The 23,453-nt window shown below is 39.2% G+C and overlaps 2 non-coding genes across 2 annotated transcripts; one reads left to right on the forward strand and one right to left on the reverse strand.

The window, feature by feature from the left end:
* The first annotated feature begins 490 nt into the window (after window positions 1-490).
* On the forward strand, window positions 491-598 carry LOC112774861 (small nucleolar RNA R71). Its single transcript, XR_003189319.1, has one exon. It is a non-coding gene; the product is annotated as a small nucleolar RNA R71 (small nucleolar RNA).
* Window positions 599-18,887: 18,289 nt separating this feature from the next.
* On the reverse strand, window positions 18,888-18,995 carry LOC112774484 (small nucleolar RNA R71). The gene has a single exon (XR_003188973.1). It is a non-coding gene; the product is annotated as a small nucleolar RNA R71 (small nucleolar RNA).
* Between the last annotated feature and the right edge of the window lie 4,458 nt (window positions 18,996-23,453).

A 23,453-nucleotide genomic window follows, 5' to 3' on the forward strand; every position in this document is an offset into this window, starting at 1 on the left:
TTCCACCATTATTAAAGCCTTGTTGAGGTTTTTGATGATCCTTCCATGAGAAATTTGGATGATTTCTCCATGAGGGGTTATAGGTGTTTCCATAAGGTTCACCCATGTAATTCACCTCTGCTATTGCAGGGTTCTCAAGATCATAAGCTGCTTCTTCAGAAGCTGCCTCTTGAGTACTATTGGATGCAGCTTGCATTCCATTCAAACTCTGAGAAATCATATTGACTTGCTGAGTCAATATTTTATTCTGAGCCAATATGGCATTCAGAGTATCAATTTCAAGAACTCCCTTCTTCATAGGCGTCCCATTACTCACAGGATTCCTCTCAGAAGTGTACATGAAATGGTTATTAGCAACCATGTCAATGAGTTCTTGAGCTTCTGCAAGCGTTTTCTTTAGGTGAATGGATCCACCTGCAGAAGTATCCAATGACATTTTAGCCAATTCAGATAGACCATCATAGAATATATCCAGGATGGTCCATTCTGAAAGCATGTCAGAAGGACACTTTTTGGTCAGTTCTTTGTATCTCTCCCAAGCTTCATAGAGGGATTCACCTTCTTTCTGTCTGAAGGTCTGAACATCCACTCTAAGCTTACTCAGCTTTTGAGGAGGAAAGAACTTGGCTAAGAAAGCCTTGACCAGCTTATCCCAAGAGTTCAGGCTATCTTTGGGTTGAGAGTCCAACCATATTCTAGCTCTGTCTCTCACAGCAAAAGGGAAAAGAATGAGCCTGTAAACTTCAGGATCTACTCCATTAGTCTTAACAGTATCACAGATCTGCAAGAATTCAATTAAGAACTGAAAAGGATCTTCATATGGAAGTCCATGAAACTTGCAGCTCTGCTGCATCAGAGAAACTAATTGAGGTTTCAGCTCAAAATTGTTTGCTCCAATGGCAGGAATGGAAATGCTTCTTCCATGTAAATTGGAATTAGGTGCAGTAAAGTCACCAAGCATCCTTCTTGCATTATTATTATTTTCGGCTGCCATCTCCTCTTCTTGTTCGAAAATTTCTGAAAGGTGCTTGCTGGATTGTTGTAATTTAGCTTCTCTTAGTTTCCTCTTCAGAGTCCTTTCAGGTTCTGGATCTGCTTCTACAAGAATGTTCTTGTCCTTGCTCCTGCTCATATGAAAAAGAGGGACAGAAAAATAATAATAGTAGGGGTCCTTTTTACCACAGTATAGAGGTCCCTGTGTGAGTAGAAGAAAAGAAGAAAAAATTCGAACACAGATGGAAGAGGGGGTTCGAATTTGGGTGAGATGAAGTGTTAGTAGATGAATAAATAAATAGAAGGAGATAAGAGAGAGAGAGAATTTTTGAAAATAATTTTTGAAAAAGAGTTAGTGATTTTCGAAAATAGTTTTTGAAAAAGGTTAGTAATTTTCGAGAATTAAAATAAAAAATTAAAATAATTAGTTAATTAAAATGAAATTTTGAAAAAGAGGGAAGATATTTTCGAAAATTAGAGAGAGAGTGAGTTAGTTAGGTAGTTTTGAAAAAGATAAGAAACAAACAAAAAGTTAGTTAGTTAGTTGAAACAAATTTGAAAATCAATTTTGAAAGGATAAGAAGATAAGAAGTTAGAAAAGATATTTTAAAATCAAATTTTGAAAAAGATAAGATAAAGAGATATTTTTGAAAAGATATGATTGAAATTAGTTTTGAAAAAGATTTGATTTTTAAAATCACAATTAATGACTTGATTCACAAGAAATCACAAAATATGATTCTAGAGCTCAAAGTTTGAATCTTTCTTAACAAGTAAGTAACAAACTTGAAATTTTTGAATCAAAACATTAATTGATGATGTTATTTTCGAAAATTATGTGATAAAGATAAGAAAAAGATTTTTTTTTGAAAAATATTTTTAAAATTTTCGAAAATAACTAAGAAAAATGAAAAAGATATGATTTTTAAAAAAGATTTTGAAAAAGATAAGATTTTTTTTTTAAATTGAAAATTTGATTTGACTCATAAAAACAACTAGATTGTAAAAAGTTTTGAAAAAGTCAACTCAAATTTTCAAAATTTATGAGTGAAAAAGGGAAAGATATTTTTTTTATTTTTGAATTTTTAATGATGAGAGGGAAAAACATGAAAAAGACTCAATGCATGAAAATTTTGGATCAAAATAATGAATGCATGCAAGAATGCTATGAATGTCAAGATGAACACCAAGAACACTTTGAATGTCAAGATGAACATCAAGAACATATTTTTGAAAAAATTTTAATGCAAAGAAAACATACAAGACACCAAACTTAAAAATTTTTCATGTATAGACACTATGAATGCAAGAATGCATATGAAAAACAAGAAAAGACACAAAACATGAAAACATCAAGATCAAACAAGAGGACTTACCAAGAACAACTTAAAGATCATGAAGAACACTATGAATGCATGAATTTTTCGAAAAATGCAAGATGAATATGCAATTAACACCAAACTTTCAACTTGACTCAAGACTCAAACAAGAAACATGAAATATTTTTTATTTTTATGAATTTTTTTATTTTTTTGGATTTTTGTATATTTTTTTTTCGAAAAAAACATATAGGAAAAAGAAAATAAGGATTTCAAAAATTTTTTTTTTAATATGAATTCCAGGAATCTTGTATTCTTAGTCTAAAGCTCCAATTCGAGGGTTAGGCATGGCTTAACAGCCAGCCAAGCTTTAGTATGTAACTCAGACATGCCATGACTGACATTCTAATTAACTTGCCTCTATGCTGATGGTTGGAAGCCCCTATCCAAAAGAATTAGACATGGCTTTACAGCCAGCCAGGCTTCAACATGCTTCATGAAACTCTAGAATTCATTCTTAAAAAATTTTGAAGAAAAATATATTTTTGAAAAGATTTATTTATTTATTTATTTATTTTCGAAAACAGATGAGAAATTTTTGAAAGGTTTTTGAAAAATTTTTGAAAATAAAACAAAAAGAAAATTACCTAATCTGAGCAACAAGATGAATCGTCAGTTGTTCAAACTCGAACAATCCCCGGCAACGGCGCCAAAAACTTGGTGCACGAAATTGTGATCTCAGGCAACGGCATCAAAAACTCTGTACGCACGTCTTAATAAATTGTTTTTCATTCACAACTTCGATACAACTAACCAGCAAGTGCACTGGGTCGTCCAAGTAATAAACCTTACGTGAGTAAGGGTCGATCCCACGGAGATTGTTGGTATGAAGCAAGCTATGGTCACCTTGTAAATCTCAGTCAGGCGGATATAAAATAGTTATGGAGTTTTCGAAAATAAATAATAAATAGATAGAAAATAAGGATAGAAACACTTATGTATATCATTGGTGAGAATATCAGATAAGCGTATAGAGATGCTTTTGTCCCTCTGAATCTCTGCTTTTCCGCTGTCTTCATCCAATCAGTCTTACTCCTTTCTATGGCTGGCTTTATGTAAGGACATCACCATTGTCAATGGCTACTTTTCATCCTCTCTGAAAAATGGTCCGATGCGCTGTCACTGCATGGCTAATCGTCTGGAGGCATCACCGTGGTCAATGGCTGCATCCTATCCTGTTGTGAAAATGGTCCAAATGCTCTGTCACAGCACGGCTAATCATCTGAGGTTCTCGATCATACTGGAATAGGATTCACCCTCCTTTTGCGTCTGTCACTACGCCCAGCACTCGCGAGTTTGAAGTTCGTCACAGTCATTCAATCCCAGAATCCTACTCGGAATACCACAGACAAGGTTTAGACTTTCCGGATTCTCATGAATGCCGCCATCAATCTAGCTTATGCCACGAAGATTCTGATCAAGAGATCCAAGAGATACTCATTCAATCTAAGGTAGAACGGAAGTGGTTGTCAGGCACGCGTTCATAGGGAATGATGATGATTGTCATGCTCATCACATTCACGTTGAAGTGCGAATGAATATCTTAGAAGCGGAATAAGTTGAATTGAATAGAAAAATAGTAGTACTTTGCATTAATCGTTGAGGAACAGTAGAGCTCCACACCTTAATCTATGGAGTGTAGAAACTCTACCGTTAAAAATACATAAGTGAAAGGTTCAGGCATGGCCGAATGGCCAGCCCCTCTGATCTAAGAACTAGGCGTCCAAAGATAATTCCAAAGATGTCTAATACAATAGTAAAAAGTTCTTTTTATACTAAACTAGTTACTAGGATTTACAGAGGTAAGTAATTGAAGCATAAATCCACTTTCGGGGCCCACTTGGTATGTGCTTGGGCTGAGCTTGAAGGTTACATGTGCAGAGGCTCTTTCTAGAGTTGAACGCCAGGTTGTAACGTATTTTTGGCGTTCAACTCTGGTTTGTGACGTGTTTCTGGCGTTTAACTCCAGACAGCAGCATAGAACTGGCGTTCAACGCCCTTTTACGTCGTCTAAACTCGGTCAAAGTATGGACTATTATATATTGCTGGAAAGCCCTGGATGTCTACTTTCCAACGCAATTAAAAGTGCGCCATTTTGAATATTGTAGCTCCAGAAAATCCACTTTGAGTGCAGGGAGGTCAGAATCCAACAGCATCAGCAGTCCGTCTTCTACCTCTGAATCTGATTTTTGCTCAAGTCTCTCAATTTCAGCCAGAAAATACCTAAAATCACAGAAAAACACACAAACTCATAGTAAAGTCCAGAAATGTGAATTTAACATAAAAACTAATAAAAACATCCCTAAAAGTAACTAGATCCTACTAAAAACATACTAAAAACAATGCCAAAAAGCGTATAAATTATCCGCTCATCACTCCCCCACACTTAGATGATGCACAGTCCTCCATGCCAAAATAATCAATCGGGGGAAATCAACCGTGAAAAGCTCCACCGTCAGATGGTGGTGGGTGATGATGACGCTGATACACTATGAGGGCTCGGGATGTCACTGGGGCGGCCTCAGCTGCCGGCTACTCTACTTCCTGGTCAGCTGTCTCGACTACCATCTCCACTATCGGCTCAGGTTCAGCTCTTGGCTCCTCGACTCTAGGCTCCTCGACCGTGGGCTCCATCGGTCTCTGCTCCAGGTGCTTGACTGCCTGGCCAGCTTCAGCTGCTGGCTCCTCAGATGCAAGCTCCTCGGCCTCAGGCTCTGGTGTATCCGGAGGAGGGGGTCCAGGGTCTCTACCCTCAAAATTTGTCACAATCCACTGGAAACGGTGAGCGTTGCGGCACTCAAATCGGTGGACGGCCTGGAGGATCTCCCGACACAACTCAAACGGTGTTTGAGGTCAGGGTGTGGGCGCAGAAGCTGTAGGAGCTGCTGAAGGCTCCACTGCTGATGATGGAGGCTCAGTGGTCTTCCTCTTCTTCTGCGGCGGTCCGACGTAGTCACCATATGGCAGGAATGGCTGCTTACTGATGTAGACAGACGTTCGGTCTATTGGGCGTATCTCTACTCCAAATAAAGTGGCAAACTTGGTAATCAACGATGGGAAAGGAATGTTGTATTTCTGCTGTTGGTTCACCTTCCACATCGACTCTCTGGTAAGTAGAAGAACAGAGATCCTCTTCCCCTCTAGAATAGCCCATAGTAACACTGCCACACGGACTCTGATATGCGTGGCATGCGTGCTCGGAAGGATGTAGTCAGCTATGATCTGCTGCCAGATCCTCGCCTCCAGATTTAGATCAGTACACGCAATGCTCAACGGAACCGCATTGTCCCCTTTGCTGTACTCCCATCTAGCCTCAGGCTGGCCAATCTTTGCCAGAACCACATCCAAAGAAATCTTGCCCGTCGTAACGTCCTTCATTATTTGAGTGTAAGCGTCACGAGCCAGAGGAATATGCGGAATATCGAAGAGGGCCTCTGATGCTGCCCCCAAGGTTGTATAACGGTTTGGAATTCCACAAAATAACTCTGTTGTTAGTATAGTCCAAACCAACAACAAGCCTCGGGTATCAAATTTAGAAGAGGGATTTGGTTGTTACAAGTTCAACCCAATAAAAATAACCGAAGTATTCAAACCTCGGGTCGTCTCACAAGGAATAGGCAAACATGTGCTTCAACATTGGTTAGAAATCCAGGGTTGTGAGTCATGAGCAAGAAAATAAATGGGAATCTTAACAAGCAAGAAATCTTATAATGTAAGAAACTAATTCAATTAACTAAGCAAAACATGAGCAATTCCAAGCTAACAAAATAACATCCAATATGATTCTATTCTAAACTAAACAAGTAACTATAACTAAGACAAGTACTTAAGAATTTGGATTTTCAAATAGGAATGATAAAAGCAACTCTTGGCTAGGCATGGGAATTGGGGTCACCATCCTTGTCTAATAACCATATCTTGACAATTATGAGGAACCAAACTCATTAAGTCTACTTCTATACTTGAAGTACGTCAAATGGTTTGGTCAACATCAACCCATAAGTTCTAACTTCACTACTAATTGACTTAGTAGAAGGTTAGCGTCAATAGCTATCAAATTGACCACTAAGGGCTCCCAAATCATCAAATCTATTAGACCCAATGACTCAAGTTTACCTAATTCTCTTAGCCTAGGCAAAGAGTAAAGAGAACTACTCCATAATCAAAGTAAACAATTCATCAAACACATGGTAAGCATTAACAAAGACATGTTCAAAATAGCAATTAAATTGAAATCAACAAGTACCCACTAACAATTATCAACATAAAATCATCCAAACAACACAATTAATCATAGAAATCATCAATGTAACATCAACAAGTCAAGATTCACAACATTCATGAAATGGGTATAAAATGACAATTGATAAGAATTCATAAAACTATCACAAGATCTAAGCACAATTATACTAAGGAATTCAAATTGAACAATTAAAACTAGTAATTAACAAGATTCAATTCACAATTCAACAAGGGAAGATCAAATTAAAACTAGATCTAGAGAGGAACAAGGGTTTCTCTCTCTAGAAGAACAAAGAATAAAAAACTAGCTAAAATTGTATCTTAGTGTAAAAATGATTGATCTCCCCTTTCCCCCTAGCATCCTTGGGTCTTTTTCATGCAAAAACAGCTTGTATTTGGGCCTCATGAGCCTCAGAAATTGCCAGGCACGATTTTCTTTAATGAGGTCACGTGCAGCTTCCCGCGCGTACGCGCCATGCGTGTGTGCGCGCCGATTGCTTTTGTGATCCATGCATGCGCGCCAAGTGCGCGTACGCGTCAATAGGAATCTTCTTATCCGCGTGGATGCGTCCATCTTTGCGCGCCGCTTTCAGCCATCCTCATCCACGCGTGCGCGTGGAGTGCGCGTGCGCGCCAATGCTGCTTTTCCAAAAATTCAAATCTTCATGTTCCTCCCTTTTGTACATGCTTTCTTTCTCTCTTCTAGGCTATTCCTACCCTATAATTCCTGAAATCACTCAATAAATACATCACGGCATCGAATGGCAATAGAAGAGGATTAAAATATGGCAATTTTAAGGCAAAATAAGCATGTTTTTCATCATGGAGCAATATTAAGAAGTGAACACAAAACCATGCATTTCTTGTGAATAAGTGTGAGAAATATTGACAAAACCCCCCAAATTCTACACAATATAAACCACAAAATTGGGATTTATCAAATCTCCCCACACTTAAACCAAGCATGTCTTCATGCTTAAAATAAAAAGACCAAAGATCATGGTGAGAAAGGGTTTATGAAATGTAAACTACCTAAGTGAATGCATGTAACTAATGTGAAATCATCTACCTACTTGGTCAAGGGCAAACCTATCCTCCAAGAACACATGTGAACATATGAGGTGAAAATCGTATGTAGCTCATGAATCCTACCAAATTGAACATCACTAAGGAGTGCATATAACTTGCTAGATGAACGCTTGTGAAAGCCGAGAACAAAGAATTGAGCATCGAACCCTCACCGGAAGAGTATCCGCTCTATTCGCTCAAGTGTATAAGGTTCATCGCTCAATCTTCTCCTAATCATGCTTTCCAAGATTTGTCTTTCATCTAACAATCAACAATTACTTAATGCATGCTTACAAGTATCATGAGGTCTTATTCATGGGTTGTAACGGGGCTAAGGTGAAGGTAAGGATGTATATGGCCAAGTGAGCTTAAAATTTGAGTCCTTGATTAACCTAGGATCTGGTGCACGAAATTGTGATGTCAATGTTCACATTACTCTCTTACAATTTTGCACAACTAACTGGCAAGTGCACTGGGTCATCCAAGTAATACCTTACGTGAGTAAGGGTTGATCCCACGGAGATTGTTGGCTTGAAGCAAGCTATGATTATCTTGTAACTCTTAGTCAGGATATAATATCAATGATAATTTTTAGTTTGAATTGTAAAAAAAGTAACAGGGGCAGAACACAAATTATACTTGTATGCAGTAATGGAGAATATATTGGAGTTTTGGAGATGCTTTGTCTTCTAAATCTCTGCTTTCCTCTGTCTTCTTGTTCATGCACGCACGTCCTCCTATGGCAAGCTGTGTGTTGGTGGATCACCGTTGTCAATGGCTACCATCCATCCTTCCAGTGAAAAGGCTCCAGGTGCGCTGTCACCGCACGGCTAATCATCTGCAGGTTCTCAATCGTACCGGAATAGGATTTACTATCCTTTTGCGTCTGTCACTATGCCCAGCACTCGCGAGTTTGATGCTCGTCACAGTCATTCAATCCCTGAATCCTACTCGGAATACCACAGACAAGGTTTAGACTTTCCGGATTCTCTTAAATGCTGCCATCAATCTAGCTTATACCATAAAGATTCTGATTAAGAAATCCAAGAGATATTCATTCATTCTACAGTGGAACGGAAGTGGTTGTCAGGCACGCGTTCGTGAGGGAATGATGATGAGTGTCACGTTCATCATATTCATGTTGAAGTGCGAATGGATATCTTAGATAGGAACACCCATGTTTGAATGGAAAACAGAAATACTTGCATCAATTCATCGAGACACAGCAGAGCTCCTCACCCCCAACAATGGAGTTTAGAGACTCATGCCATCAAAGAGTACAAAATTCAGATCTAAAATGTCATGAGATACAAAATAAATCTCTAAAAGTTGTTTAAATACTAAACTAGTAACTTAGGTTTACAGAAAATGAGTAAACTATGATAGATAGTGCAGAAATCCACTTCTGGGGCCCACTTGGTGTGTGCTGGGGCTGAGACTAAAGCTTCTCACGTGCCTGGGCTGTTTTGGGCGTTCAACGACAGGCTGTAACCTGTTTCTGGCGTTGAACTCCAACTTGTAACGTGTTTCTGGCGCTGGATGCCAGACTGCAACATGGAACTGGCGTTGAACGCCAGTTTACGTCGTCTATCCTTGAGCAAAGTATGGACTATTATATATTGCTGGAAAGCCCTGGATGTCTACTTTCCAACGCAATTGGAAGCGCATCAATTGGACTTCTTTAGCTTCAGAAATTCCATTCCGAGTGCAGAGAGGTCAGGATCCAACAGCATCAGCAGTCCTTTTTCAGCCTGAATCAGATTTTTGCTCAGCTCCCTCAATTTCAGCCAGAAAATAACTGAAATTATAGAAAAATACACAAACTCATAGTAAAGTCCAGAAATATGAATTTTGCCTAGAAACTAATGAAAATAAACTAAAAACTAACTAAAACATACTAAAAACTATATGAAATTAACCCCAAAAAGCGTATAAAATACCCACTGATCACAACACCAAACTTAAACTGTTGCTTATCCTCAAGCAACTAGATAAATAAAATAGAATACAAATGAGTCAAGAAACAATAATATCTCAGAGTTTTTGAGTGAAGCTCAGATTCTAATTAAATGAGCGGGGCTAGTAGCTTTTTGCTTCCGAACAGTTTTGGCATCTCACTTTATCCATTGAAGCTCAGAATGATTGGCATCTATAGGAACTTAAAATTCAGATAGTGTTATTGATTCTCCTAGTTCAGTATGTTGATTCTTGAACACAGCTACTTTTATGAGTCTTGGCCGTGGCCCTAAGCACTTTGTTTTCCAGTATTACCACCGGATACATAAATGCCACAGACACATAATTGGGTGAACCTTTTCAGATTGTGACTCAGCTTTGCTAAAGCCCCCAATTAGAGGTGTCCAGGGTTCTTAAGCACACTCTTCTCTTTGCTTTGGACCTTGACTTTAACCGCTCAGTCTTAAGTTTTCACTTGACACCTTCATGCCACAAGCACATGGTTAGGGACAGCTTGGTTTAGCCGCTTAGACCAGGATTTGATTTCCTTAGGCCCTCCTATCCACTGATGCTCAAAGCCTTGGATCTTTTTTATTACCCTTGCCTTTTGGTTTTAAGGGTTATTGGCTTTTTCTGCTTGCTTTTTTTTTTTTTGCAAGCTTTGTATTCACTGCTTTTTCTTGCTTCAAGAATCATTTTTATGATTTTTCAGATTACCAATAACATGTCTCATGTTTATCATTCTTTCAAGAGCCAACATATTTAACATTCAAGAACATCAAATTCCAAAGACATATGCATTGTTCAAGCATTCATTCAGAAGGCAGAAAGCATTGCCACCACATGTAATTAATCAGAATTTCTTGTATTAAAACTCGAGAAATATTGCCTCCTTATCCTAGAGAAAATCTTCTATTTTATTCATGTTTAATGATGATGAGAAAAATAAATTATAGCTTAATTGGAGATAAAATCAAAATATAGATACTAATTACTATTATATGACTCCTAAGGTAAAACTCAAATAAAAAAAAATTATCACAGGGTTAAGGTTAAGATCAGAACTCAACAACCTTGACTTTGGGAAGCGGATGCCTCTTTAGTCTGTGGAGTGCTTGGCCCTTCAAGAGATAGTTTCTGACGCTTTAGTTCTCTTAATTCACGCCCTTGCACTTCTTGTTCTCTGAGCAGTTTGCAAAGCATGCTCTTTTGATTTTGCTGTTCTTCCTTCATTTGGTCCATGGTTTCTTGCAACTTAGTAACAGATGCTTCAAGATGCTCCCAGTATTCAAATTGAGGGAGTTTTGGTAGGAATTCTTGCGCCCTCCTCTTGATGGTGTCATCCTGCACTTGTTGTTTTTTCATTGTGATTTTAGTGATTGGCTGCTCCACTGAGATATACTCTGTTATTCCCATCTTTACTCCAGCATCTTTGCAGAGCATAGAGATTAGGCTTGGATAAGCCAACCTGGTATCCTTGGAGTTCTTGTTGGCAAGTATGTAGAATTCAGATGGGATCAGTTGATGAACTTCTACTTCTTTTCCCAACATAATGCAATGGATCATCACTACTCTTCTAATATTGACTTCAGAACGGTTGCTGGTGGGCAATATAGAACGCCCAATGAAGTCTAGCCATCCTCTGGCGACTAGTTTGAGATCTTCTCTCTTGAGTTGATTTGGGACACCCCTCGTGCTGGTGGTCCACCTGGCTCCAGGGATGCATATATCCTCTAGAATCTTATCCAGGCCCTTGTTTGTTCTCATCATTCTCCTATTGAAGGAGTCTGGGTCATCTTTCAGCTGAGGTAGCTTAAAGATCTCCCTGATTTTGTTAGGGTGGATGTGAACAATCTTTCCTCTGACCACAGTCCTATAGTCATAGAGGGCAGCTCCAGATATTCTCTGCCTGTCTGTTTGCCACAGATTAGCGTAGAATTCCTGAACCATATTCCTTCCCACTTTCGTTTCAGGATTAGCTCGGACTTCCCAGTTCCTGTTTCGAATCTGCTCTTGGATCTCCGGATATTCATCTTCTTTCAGATTGAACTTGACTTCCGGGATCACAGATCTTAGACCCATTATTTTGTAGTAATGGTCTGAATGTTCTTTGGTTAAGAACCTCCCTTGATTCCAAAGTGGTTTTGGAACACTCTCTTTCTTGCCTCTTGGAGTGGGTTGTTTTCCTTTAGGAGCCATGATCTTAGTGGGTATGGTTTAGTGATCATGGAAAAACACACCAAATTTAGAGGTTTGCTTGTCCTCAAGCAAAAGAAAAGAAAGGAAAGGGATAGAAGGAGAGCTAGTGTTGAATGGTGGATGAGAGGAGGGAGGCCGAATCGTGTTTTTAAAAGGGAGGGGTGGGATTTTCGAAAAAAGGGGGAAAGATAAGATAGAAGATATGATTTAAAAAGGAATAAGTATGATAAGAAAAGATATAATTTAAAATTGAAGAGATATGAAAGATATTTGAAAAAGATAATATGGAGATTTAAAAAAAGATATTGATTAGTTGAAAAAAAAATTTTTTGAATGAAAAGAGATAGATTTGTTTTGAAAATTTGAAAAAGAGTTGAATTGGATTGAAAAAAAAAGGATTTGTGCTTATGGATTAAGATACATTTGATATTTTTAAAGTAGGATTTTTAGAAATTAGGGATTTTAGAAATCAGGGTTTGTAACATGTTTATGCAAGAAATCATGAATTGAAACATGAAAATTAAAATTAAAATGAAAAATATGAAGTAGAAACGAAATTACCTCTTCCCCACCATTCTGGCGTTTGAACGCCCAAATGTTGCATGTTTTGGGCGTTCAACGCCCAACTGCTGCTTCTCCTGGGCGTTCAACGCCCAGCTGTTGCTTCTTTCTGGCGTCGAACGCCAGGAACTCCTTTGTCATTGGGCGTTTTTCTGAATGCCCAGGACGCTGTAAATCTGGCGTTAAACGCCCAGAAGGAGCTTCTTTCTGGCGTTCAACGCCCAGAAGATGCTTCTTTCTGGCGTTTAACGCCCAGATGGCTATCCTTACTAGCGTTCAACGCTCAGTGGATGCTTCTTTTGGGCGTTGAACGCCCAAAACAGACTTTTACTGGCGTTTTCTTGCCAGTGAGCTCTTTTTCTCTGTTTTGTGTGCAGAATCCTTTTGTAACCCTGTAAACTTATATAATTGACTCTTTACCTTAGTATCAATGAACTTTATATAAACAAATAAAATCAAGAATAGGGCAAAATGCTTAGAGGAAGTGATGCCCTATGGCTGGATTACCTCCCAGCAAGCGCTTCTTTATTGTCTTTAGCTGGACCTTGCTGAGTTTTTTTAATCTAGCCTCAGGTTTGAGCACTCTTGCTTAACATTGCCTTCAAGATAGTGCTTGATTCTCTGTCCATTAACAATGAACTTCTTATCAGAATCAATATCTTGAAGCTCCACATAACCATATGGTGATACACTTGTAATCACATATGGTCCCCTCCACTGGGACTTCAGTTTCCCAGGGAATAGCCTGAGCCTAGAGTTAAACAACAGAACATTTTCTCCTGGTTCAAAGATTCTAGATGACAGCTTTCTGTCATGCCATCTTTTTTACTTCTCTTTATAAAGCTTGGCATTTTCGAAGGCAATGAATCTGAATTCCTCTAGCTCATTCAGCTGGAGCAATCTTTTTTCTCCAGCTAGTTTGGCATCAAAGTTTAGGAATCTGGTTGCCCAGTAGGCCTTATGTTCCAGTTCCATGGGCAGGTGACAAGCCTTACCATACACAAGTTGGTACGGAGAGGTCCCTATAGGAGTCTTGAATGCTGTTCTGTAAGCCCACAGAGCATCATCCAAGCTTCATGCCCAATCCCTTCTACGGGTACTTACAGTCCGTTCCAGGATTCTTTTTAGTTCTCTGTTAGAAACTTCAGCTTGCCCATTTGTCTGTGGATGATATGGAGTCACCACTTTGTGGCGAATCCCATATCGGACCATGGCAGAGTAAAGCTGTTTGTTGCAGAAGTGAGTGCCCTCATCACTGATTAGTACCCTAGGGACACCAAACCTGCTGAATATATGTTTCTGGAGGAACTTCAGCACTGTTTTAGTATCATTGGTGGGTGTGGCAATGGCCTCGACCCATTTTGATACATAGTCAACTGCCACCAGAATATAAGTGTTTGAGTATGATGGTGGGAAAGGCCCCATGAAATCAATACCCCATACGTCAAACAGCTCAATCTCCAAGATTCCTTGTTGAGGCATGGCGTAACTGTGAGGCAAATTACCAGCTCTCTGGCAACTGTCATAGTTACGTACAAACTCTCGGGAATCTCTGTAAAGTGTAGGCCAGTAGAAACCACATTGGAGGACCTTGGTGGTTGTTCGCTCACCTCCGAAATGACCTCCATATTGTGACCCATGGTAATGCCATAAGATCCTTTGTGCTTCTTCTTTAGGCACACACCTACGGATTAAGCCATCTGCACATCTCTTAAAGAGATAGGGTTCATCCCACAAGTAGTACTTTGCATCAGTAATTAACTTTTTCTTTTGTTGCCTACTGTACTCCTTGGGAATGAACCTTGCAGCATTGTAGTTTGCAATGTCTGCAAACCATGGTAATTCCTGAATGGCGAACAAATGCTCATCCGGAAAGGTTTCAGAGATCTCAATAGAGGGGGAGGACGCCCCTTCCACTGGTTCTATCCGGGACAGATGGTCAGCCACTTGGTTTTCTGTCCCTTTTCTGTCTCTTATTTCTGTATCAAACTCTTGCAGAAGCAACACCCATCTTATGAGTCTGGGTTTTGAATCCTGCTTTGTGAGTAGATATTTAAGAGTAGCATGATCTGTGTACACAATCACCTTTGATCCTACTAAGTATGATCTAAACTTGTCAATGGCATAAACCACTGCAAGCAATTCTTTTTTTGTGGTTATGTTATTTTTCTGTGCATCATTCAAAACACGGCTAGCATAATAAATGACATGCAGAAGCTTGTCATGCCTCTGCCCCAGTACTGCACCAATGGCATGATCACTAGCATCACACATTAATTCGAATGGTAATGTCCAGTCTGGTGCAGAGATAACTGGTGCTGTGACCATTTTAGCTTTCAGAGTTTCAAACGCTTGCAGGCACTCTGTGTCAAACACAAATGGCGTGTCAGCAGCTAGTAGGTTGCTTAGAGGTTTTGCAATTTTTGAAAAATCCTTTATAAACCTCCTATAGAATCCTGCATGCCCCAGAAAACTTCTGATTGCCTTAACATTAGTAGGTGGTGGTAATTTCTCAATTACCTCTATTTTAGCTTGATCCATGATGAGCGGATAATTTATACGCTTTTTGGCATTGTTTTCAGTATGTTTTTAGTAGAATCTATTTACTTTTAGGGATGTTTTTCATTAGTTTTTATGTTAAATTCACATTTCTGGACTTTACTATGAGTTTGTGTGTTTCTCTGTGATTTCAGGTATTTTCTGGCTAAAATTGAAGGACTTGAGCAAAAATCAGATTCAGAGGTTGAAGAAAGACTGCTGATGCTGTTGGATTCGGACCTCCCTGCACTCAAAATGGATTTTCTGGAGCTACAGAACTCAAAATGGCGCGTTTCCAATTGCGTTGGAAAGTAGACATCCAGGGATTTCCAGCAATATATAATAGTCCATACTTTGCCAAAGTTTAGATGATGCAAATTGGCGTTCAACGCCAGCCCTCTGCCCAATTCTGGCGTCCAGCGCCAGAAACAAGCTGCAAAGTGGAGTTCAACGCCCAAACTGGCACAAAAGCTGGCGTTCAACTCCAAGAAGGACCTCTACACGTGCAACATTCAAGCTCAGCCCAAGCACACACCAAGTGGGCCCCGGAAGTGGATTTATGCATCAGTTACTTACTTCTGTAAACCCTAGTAGCTAGTTTATTATAAATAGGACTTTTTACTATTGTATTAGACATCCTGAGTTTTATGTTTGGAATCATCTTTGGATGCCTGGTTCTTAGATCAGACGGGCTGGCCTCTTGGCCATGCCTGGACCTTTCACTTATGTATTTTCAACGGTAGAGTTTCTACACTCCATAGATTAAGGTGTGGAGCTCTGCTGTTCCTCAAAGATTAATGCAAAGTACTACTGTTTTCTATTCAATTCATCTTATTTCGCTTCTAAGATATTCATTCGCACTTCAACCTGAATGTGATGAACGTGACAATCATCATCATTCCCTATGAACGCGTGCCTGACAACCACTTCCGTTCTGCATTAGATTGAATGAGTATCTCTTAGATCTCTTAATCAGAATCTTCGTGGTATAAGCTAGATTGATGGCGGCATTCATGAGAGTCTGGAAAGTCTAAACCTTGTCCGTGGTATTCCGAGTAGGACTCTGGGATTGAATGACTGTGACGAACTCAAAACTCGCGAGTGCTGGGCGTAGTGACAGACGCAAAAGGATAGTAAATTCTATTCCAGTATGATCGAGAACCTCCAAGATGATTAGCCATGCAGTGACAGCGCATCGGACCATTTTCACAGAGAGGAATAGGATGCAACCAACGACAAGGGTGATGCCTCCAGACGATTAGCCGTGCTGTGACAGAGCATTTGGACCATTTTCCCGAGAGGATTGAAAGTAGCCAGTGGCACCGGTGACATCCTTACATAAAGCCAGCCATAGAAAGGAGTAAAACTGATTGGATGAAGACAGCAGGAAAGCAGAGGTTCAGAGGAACGATTACATCTCCATACGCTTATCTGAAATTCTCACCAATGATTTACATAAGTATTTCTATCCTTCTTTTATTACTTATTTTCGAAAACCCCATTACTATTTTATGTTTGCCTGACTGAGATTTACAAGGTGACCATAGCTTGCTTCATACCAACAATCTCCGTGGGATCGACCCTTACTCACGTAAGGTTTATTACTTGGACGACCCAGTGCACTTGCTGGTTAGTTATGTGAAGTTGTGAAGATACGTTTAGACCATGGTTCTGTGCATCCGTTTTTGGTGCCATCGCCAGGGAATTAATTTCGAATAATAATTCACAACCAGAGTAACAATTTCGCATACCAAGTTTTTGGCGCCGTTGCCGGGGATTGTTCGAGTTTGGACAACTGACGGTTCATCTTGTTGCTCAGATTAGGTAATTTTCTTTGTGTTTTATTTTCAAAAATTTTTCAAAAATTTTTTCAAAAATTTCTCCTTTGTTTCCAAAAAAAAAATTTTTAAAAAATAAAAATGTTTTCAAAAATATATTTTTCTTCAGAATTTTTAAGAATAAATTCTAGTGTTTCATAAAGCATGTTGAAGCCTGGTTGGCTGTAAAGCCACGACTGTAGGGCATGTTAGACGTGTCATGTCTGAGTTACATACTAAAGCTTGGCTGGCTATTAAGCCATGCCTGACCCTTTGATTGGAGCTTTAGAATAAAGAGCATAAGATTCCTGGAATTCATATTAAAAATTTTGGAATCCTTATTTTTTTTTTTTGAAAATGATTTTCGAAAAAAAAAATTAAAAGAAAATACAAAAAAGTCATAAAATCATAAAAATCAAAAATATTTTTGTGTTTCTTGTTTGAGTCTTGAGTCATGTTATAAGTTTGGTGTTAATTGCATACTCATCTTGCATTTTTCGAAAATTCTCATGCATTCATAGTGTTCTTCATGATCTTCAAGTTGTTCTTGGTAAGTCTCCTTGTTTGATCTTTGCATTTGCATGTTTTGTGTCTTTTCTTGTTTTTCATATGCATTCTTGAATTCTTAGTGTCTAAGCATTAAAGAATTCTAAGTTTGGTGTCTTGCATGTTTTTCTTGCATTAAAAATTTTTCAAAAATATGTTCTTGGTGTTCATCTTGACATTCAAAGTGTTCTTGGTGTTCATCTTGACATTCATAGCATTCTTGCATGCATTCATTGTTTTGATCCATAACTTTCATGCATTGCATCATTTTTCTTGTTTTTCTCTCTCCTCATTAAAAATTCAAAAATCAAAAAAATATCTTCCCCTTTTTCTCTCATCAAATTCGAAAATTTGAGTTGACTTTTTCAAAAATTTTTAAAATCAAGTTATTTCTTATGAGTCAAATCAAATTTTCAATTTGAAAATCTTATCTTTTTTCAAAATCTTTTTCAAAAAAAAAATCAAATCTTTTTCAAAAAACTAAGTTCTATCATATCTTTTCAAAAATATCTTCTCATCATATCTTTTTCAAAAATTTGATTTCAAAATATCTTTTCTAACTTCCTAACTTCTTATCTTTTCAAAATTGATTTTCAAAATTTGTTTCAACTAACTAACTAACTTTTTGTTTGTTTCTTATCCTTTTCAAAACTACCTAACTAACTCTCTCTCTCTCTAATTTTCAAAAATATCTCCCCTCTTTTTCAAAAATTCTTTTTTTATTAACTAATTATTTTAATTTTTAATTTTCAAAAAAATTACTAACCTTTTTCGAAAAAAGCATTTTCGAAAATCACTAACTCTTTTTCAAAAATTACTTTCGAAATTCTCCCTCTCTCATCTTATTCTATTTATTTATTCATCTACTAACATCTCTTCCTCACATCACTCACCAAAAATCCGAACTCCCTCTCTCTCTCTCTGAGTTCAGATTTTCTTCTTCTTTTCTTCTACTCACACAGGGACCTCTATACTGTGGTATAAAGGATCCCTATTATTATTATTATTATTATTATTATTATTATTATTATTTCTGTGCCCTCTTCTTTGTCATATGAGCAGGAGCAAGGACAAGAACATTCTTGTTGAAGCAGATCCAGAACCTGAAAGGACTCTGAAGAGAAAATTAAGAGAAGCTAAATTACAACAATCCAGAGATAACCTTTCAGAAATTTTCGAACAGGAAGAGGAGATGGCAGCCGAAAATAATAATAATGCAAGGAGGATGCTTGGTGACTTTACTGCACCTAATTCCAATTTACATGGAAGAAGCATCTCCATCCCTACCATTGGAGCAAACAATTTTGAGCTGAAACCTCAGCTAGTTTCTCTGATGCAGCAGAACTACAAGTTTCATGGACTTCCATCTGAAGATCCTTTTTAGTTCTTAACTGAATTCTTACAGATCTGTAATACTGTTAAGACTAATGGAGTAGATCCTGAAGTCTACAGGCTCATGCTTTTCCCTTTTGCTGTAAGAGACAGAGCTAGAATATAGTTGGACTCTCAACCCAAAGACAGCCTGAACTCTTGGGATAAGCTGGTCACGGCTTTCTTAGCCAAGTTCTTTCCTCCTCAAAAGCTGAGCAAGCTTAGAGCGGATGTTCAAACCTTCAGACAGAAAGAAGGTGAATCCCTCTATGAAGCTTGGGAAAGATACAAGCAGCTGACCAAAAAGTGTCCTTCTGACATGCTTTCAGAATGGACCATCCTGGATATATTCTATGATGGTTTATCTGAACTATCAAAGATGTCATTGGATACTTCTGCAGGTGGATCCATTCACCTAAAGAAAATGCCTGCAGAAGCTCAAGAACTCATTGACATGGTTGCTAATAACCAGTTTATGTACACTTCTGAGAGGAATCCTGTGAGTAATGGGACGCTTATGAAGAAGGGAGTTCTTGAAATTGATACTCTGAATGCCATATTGGCTCAGAATAAAATATTGACTCAGCAAGTCAATATGATTTCTCAGAGTCTGAATGGAGTGCAAGCTGCATCCAACAGTACTCAAGAGGCTTCTTATGAAGAAGAAGCTTATGATCCTGAAAACCCTGCAATAGCAGAGGTGAATTACTTAGGTGAACCTTATGGAAACACCTATAATCCATCATAGAGAAATCATCCAAATCTCTCATGGAAGGATCAAAGGCCTCAACAAGGCTTTAATAATGGTGGAAGAAACAGGTTTAACAATAATAAACCTTTTCCATCATCCACTCAGCAACAGACAGAGAACTCTGAACAAAGTACCTCTAATTTAGCAAACTTAGTCTCTGATCTATCCAAGGCCACTATAAGTTTCATGAATGAAACAAGGTCTTCCATTAGAAATTTGGAAGCACAAGTGGGCCAGCTGAGAAAAGGGATCACTGAAATCCCTCCTAGTACTCTCCCAAGCAATACAGAAGAAAATCCAAAAGGAGAGTGCAAGGCCATTGACATAACCAAAATGGCCGAACCCAAAGAGGGAGAGGAGGACGTGAATCCCAAGGAGGAAGACCTCCTGGGACGTCCAGTGATCAATATGGAGCTTCCCTCTGAGGAACCAAAGGACTCTGAGGCTCATCTAGAGACCATAGAGATTCCATTGAACCTCCTTATGCTATTCATGAGCTCTGATGAGTATTCCTCTTCTGAAGAGAATGAGGATGTTACTGAAGAGCAAGCTGCCAAGTTCCTTGGTACAATCATGAAGCTGAATGCCAAATTATTTGGTATTGAGACTTGGGAAGATGAACCTCCCTTGTTCACCAATGAACTAAGTGATTTGGATCAACTGACATTGCCTCAGAAGAGACAGGATCCTGGAAAGTTCATAATACCTTGTACCATAGGCACCATGATCTTTAAGGCTCTGTGTGACCTTGGTTCAGGGATAAACCTCATGCCCCTCTCTGTAATAGAGAAAATGGGAATCTATGGGGTGCAAGCTGCTAAAATCTCACTATAAATGGCAGACAATTCAAGAAAACAGGCTTATGGACAAGTAGAGGACGTGTTAGTGAAGGTTGAAGGCCTTTACATCCCTACTAATTTCATAGTCTTGTATACTGGAGAGGAAGAGGATGAATCCATCATCCTAGGAAGACCCTTCCTGGCCACAGCAAGAGCTGTGATTGATGTGGACAGAGGAGAATTGATCTTTCAATTAAATAAGGACAACCTTGTGTTTACAACTCAAGGATCTCTCTCTGCATCCATGGAGAGGAAGCAGAAAAAGCTTCTCTCAAAGCAGAGTCAAACAAAGCCCCCACAGTCAGACTCTAAGTTTGGTGTTGGGAGGCCACAACCAAACTCTAAGTTTGGTGTTGAACTCCCATATCCAAACTCTAAGTTTGGTGTTGGAGAGTCTCAACAATGCTCTGAACATCTGTGAGGCTCCATGAGAGCCCACTGTCAAGCTATTAACATTAAAGAAGCGCTTGTTGGGAGGCAACCCAATTTCTATTTATCTAACTATATTTTTCTTAGTTATATGTCTTTATAGGTTCATGATCATGTGGAGTCACAAAATAAAAATAAAAAAATTGAAAACGGAATCAAAAATAGCAGAAGAAAAATCAAACCCTGGAGGAAGCACCTGCCTGGCGTTCAACGCCAGAACAGAGCATGGTTCTGGCGCTAAACGCCCAAAATGGGCAGTATCTGGGCACTGAACGCCCAAAATGGGCATCATCTGGGCGCTGAACACCAGAATTGCACCCTGGAGAGGAGCTGGCGCTGAACGCCCAGAACAAGCATGGTTCTTGCGTTCAACGCCAGAAATGGGCAACAAATGGGCGTTGAACGCCCAAAATGGGCACCAACCTGGCGCTGAACGCCCAGAGTTGTGTGCAAGGGCATTTTACATGCCTAATTTGGTGCAAGGTTGTAAATCCTTGAACACCTCAGGATCTGTGGACCCCACAGGATCATCTCAGGATCTGTGGACCCCACAGGATCCCCACCTACCTCCACTCACTCTCTTCTCTCTTCTCAATCATCCTCTATTCCCAATAAACACTCCTCCCCAAAACCCTTCACCTATCACCTCCATCTCTCTTCCCTATTAACCCTTCACCACTCACATCCACCCACTCTTCCCCATAAACCTACCCAATAAACTCCACCTACCTTCAAAATTCAAATCAATTTCCCACCCAAACCCACCCATATGGCCGAAACTTAAACCCCCCTCCCTTCCCTATATAAAGCCTTCCATTCTTCCTCATTTTCACACAACACAACCCTCTCTTCTCTTCTTGGCCGAAACACACCTCCCCCCTCTTCTCCATCTTTTCTTCTTCTTCTTCATCTAATTCTTTCTTCTCTTGCTCGAGGGCGAGCAACATTCTAAGTTTGGTGTGGTAAAAGCATAAGCCTTTTGTTTTTCCATTACCATTGATGGCACCTAAGACCAGATAATCCTCTAGAAAAGGGAAAGGGAAGACAAAAACTTCCACCTCCGAGTCATGGGAGATGGAAAGATTCATCTCCAAAGCTCATCAAGACCACTTCTATGATGTTGTGGCCAAGAAGAAGGTGATCCCCGAGGTCCCTTTCAAACTCAAAAGAAATGAGTATCCGGAGATCCGACATGAAATTCAAAGCAGAGGTTGGGAAGTTCTAACAAACCCCATCCAACAAGTCGGCATCCTAATGGTTCAAGAGTTCTATGCCAATGCATGGATCACTAGGAACCATGATCAAAGTAAGAACCCGGATCCAAAGAACTATGTTACAATGGTTCGGGGGAAATACTTGGATTTTAGTCCGGAAAATGTGAGGTTGGCGTTTAACCTGCCTATGATGCAAGGAGATGAACGCCCCTACACTAGAAGGGTCAACTTTAATCAAAGGTTGGACCAAGTCCTCATGGACATATGTGTGGAAGGAGCTCAATGGAAGATTGACTCCAAAGGCAAGCCGGTTCAACTAAGAAGATTGGACCTCAAGCCTGTGGCTAGAGGATGGTTGGAGTTCATCCAACGCTCCATCATCCCCACTAGCAACCAATCTGAAGTTACTGTGGATCGGGCCATCATGATCCATAGCATCATGATTGGAGAAGAAGTAGAGGTTCATCAAGTCATCTCCCTTGAACTCTACAAAATAGCCGAAAAGCCCTCTCCTGGGGCAAGGCTAGCTTTTCCTCATCTTATCTACCATCTATGTTACTCAGCTGGAGCTTCCATAGAAGGAGACATTCACATTGAGGAAGAGAAGCCCATCACTAAGAAAAAGATGGAGCAAGCAAGAGAGCCCATTCATGGAGCTCAAGAGGTGCAGGAAGCTCATCACCATGAGATCCCGGAGATGCCTCATATGCATTTTCCTCCACAAAACTATTGGGATCAAATCAACACCTCCCTAGGAGAATTAAGTTCCAACATGGGACAATTAAGGGTGGAACATCAAGAGCACTCCATCATCCTTCATGAAATTAGAGAAGATCAAAAAGCAATGAGGGAGGAGCAACAAAGACAAGGAAGAGACATAGAAGAGCTCAAGGACATCATTGGTTCCTCAAGAAGGAAATGCCACCATCACTAAGGTGGACTCATTCCTTGTTCTTAAATTCTCTGTTTTTCGTTTTCTCTATGTTAAGTGCTTATCTATGTTTGTGTCTTATTACATGATCATTAGTAGTTAGTAACTGATGTGCGGAAAACGATCCGACACAAAACTCACCGGCAAGTGCACCGGGTCGCATCAAGTAATAATAACTCACGAGAGTGAGGTCGATCCCACAGGGATTGAAGGATTGAGCAATTTTAGCTTAGTGGTTGATTTAGTCAAGTGAATCAAGATTTGGTTGAGTGATTTGTGATTTGCAGAATTTAAATTGCATAGAAAGTAAAGGGAATGGGTAAATTGCATGAAATTAAAGAGAACTGAAATTTAAAGTGCTGAATCTTAAAGAACAAGAAATTAAATGGCAGAAACTTAGAACGCAAGAAATGTAAATTGCAGAATCTTAAAGTGTAAGAAATGTAAATGGCTTGAATTGTAAAGGGAATTGGGACTTGGATTTGCAGAAATTAAACGAGGCAAAGTAAAATTCAACAAGCAGAGGAATAGAAGATAACTTGGATTGAACCGGATCTAAAAAAAACAGAATTGTAAATGAGCATGAAAAGCGTTAAACAGAGAAAGTGAAATGAGAATT

This window comes from Arachis hypogaea, chromosome 18 (assembly GCF_003086295.3).
Source record: "Arachis hypogaea cultivar Tifrunner chromosome 18, arahy.Tifrunner.gnm2.J5K5, whole genome shotgun sequence".
Classification (NCBI taxonomy): Eukaryota; Viridiplantae; Streptophyta; class Magnoliopsida; order Fabales; family Fabaceae; genus Arachis; species Arachis hypogaea.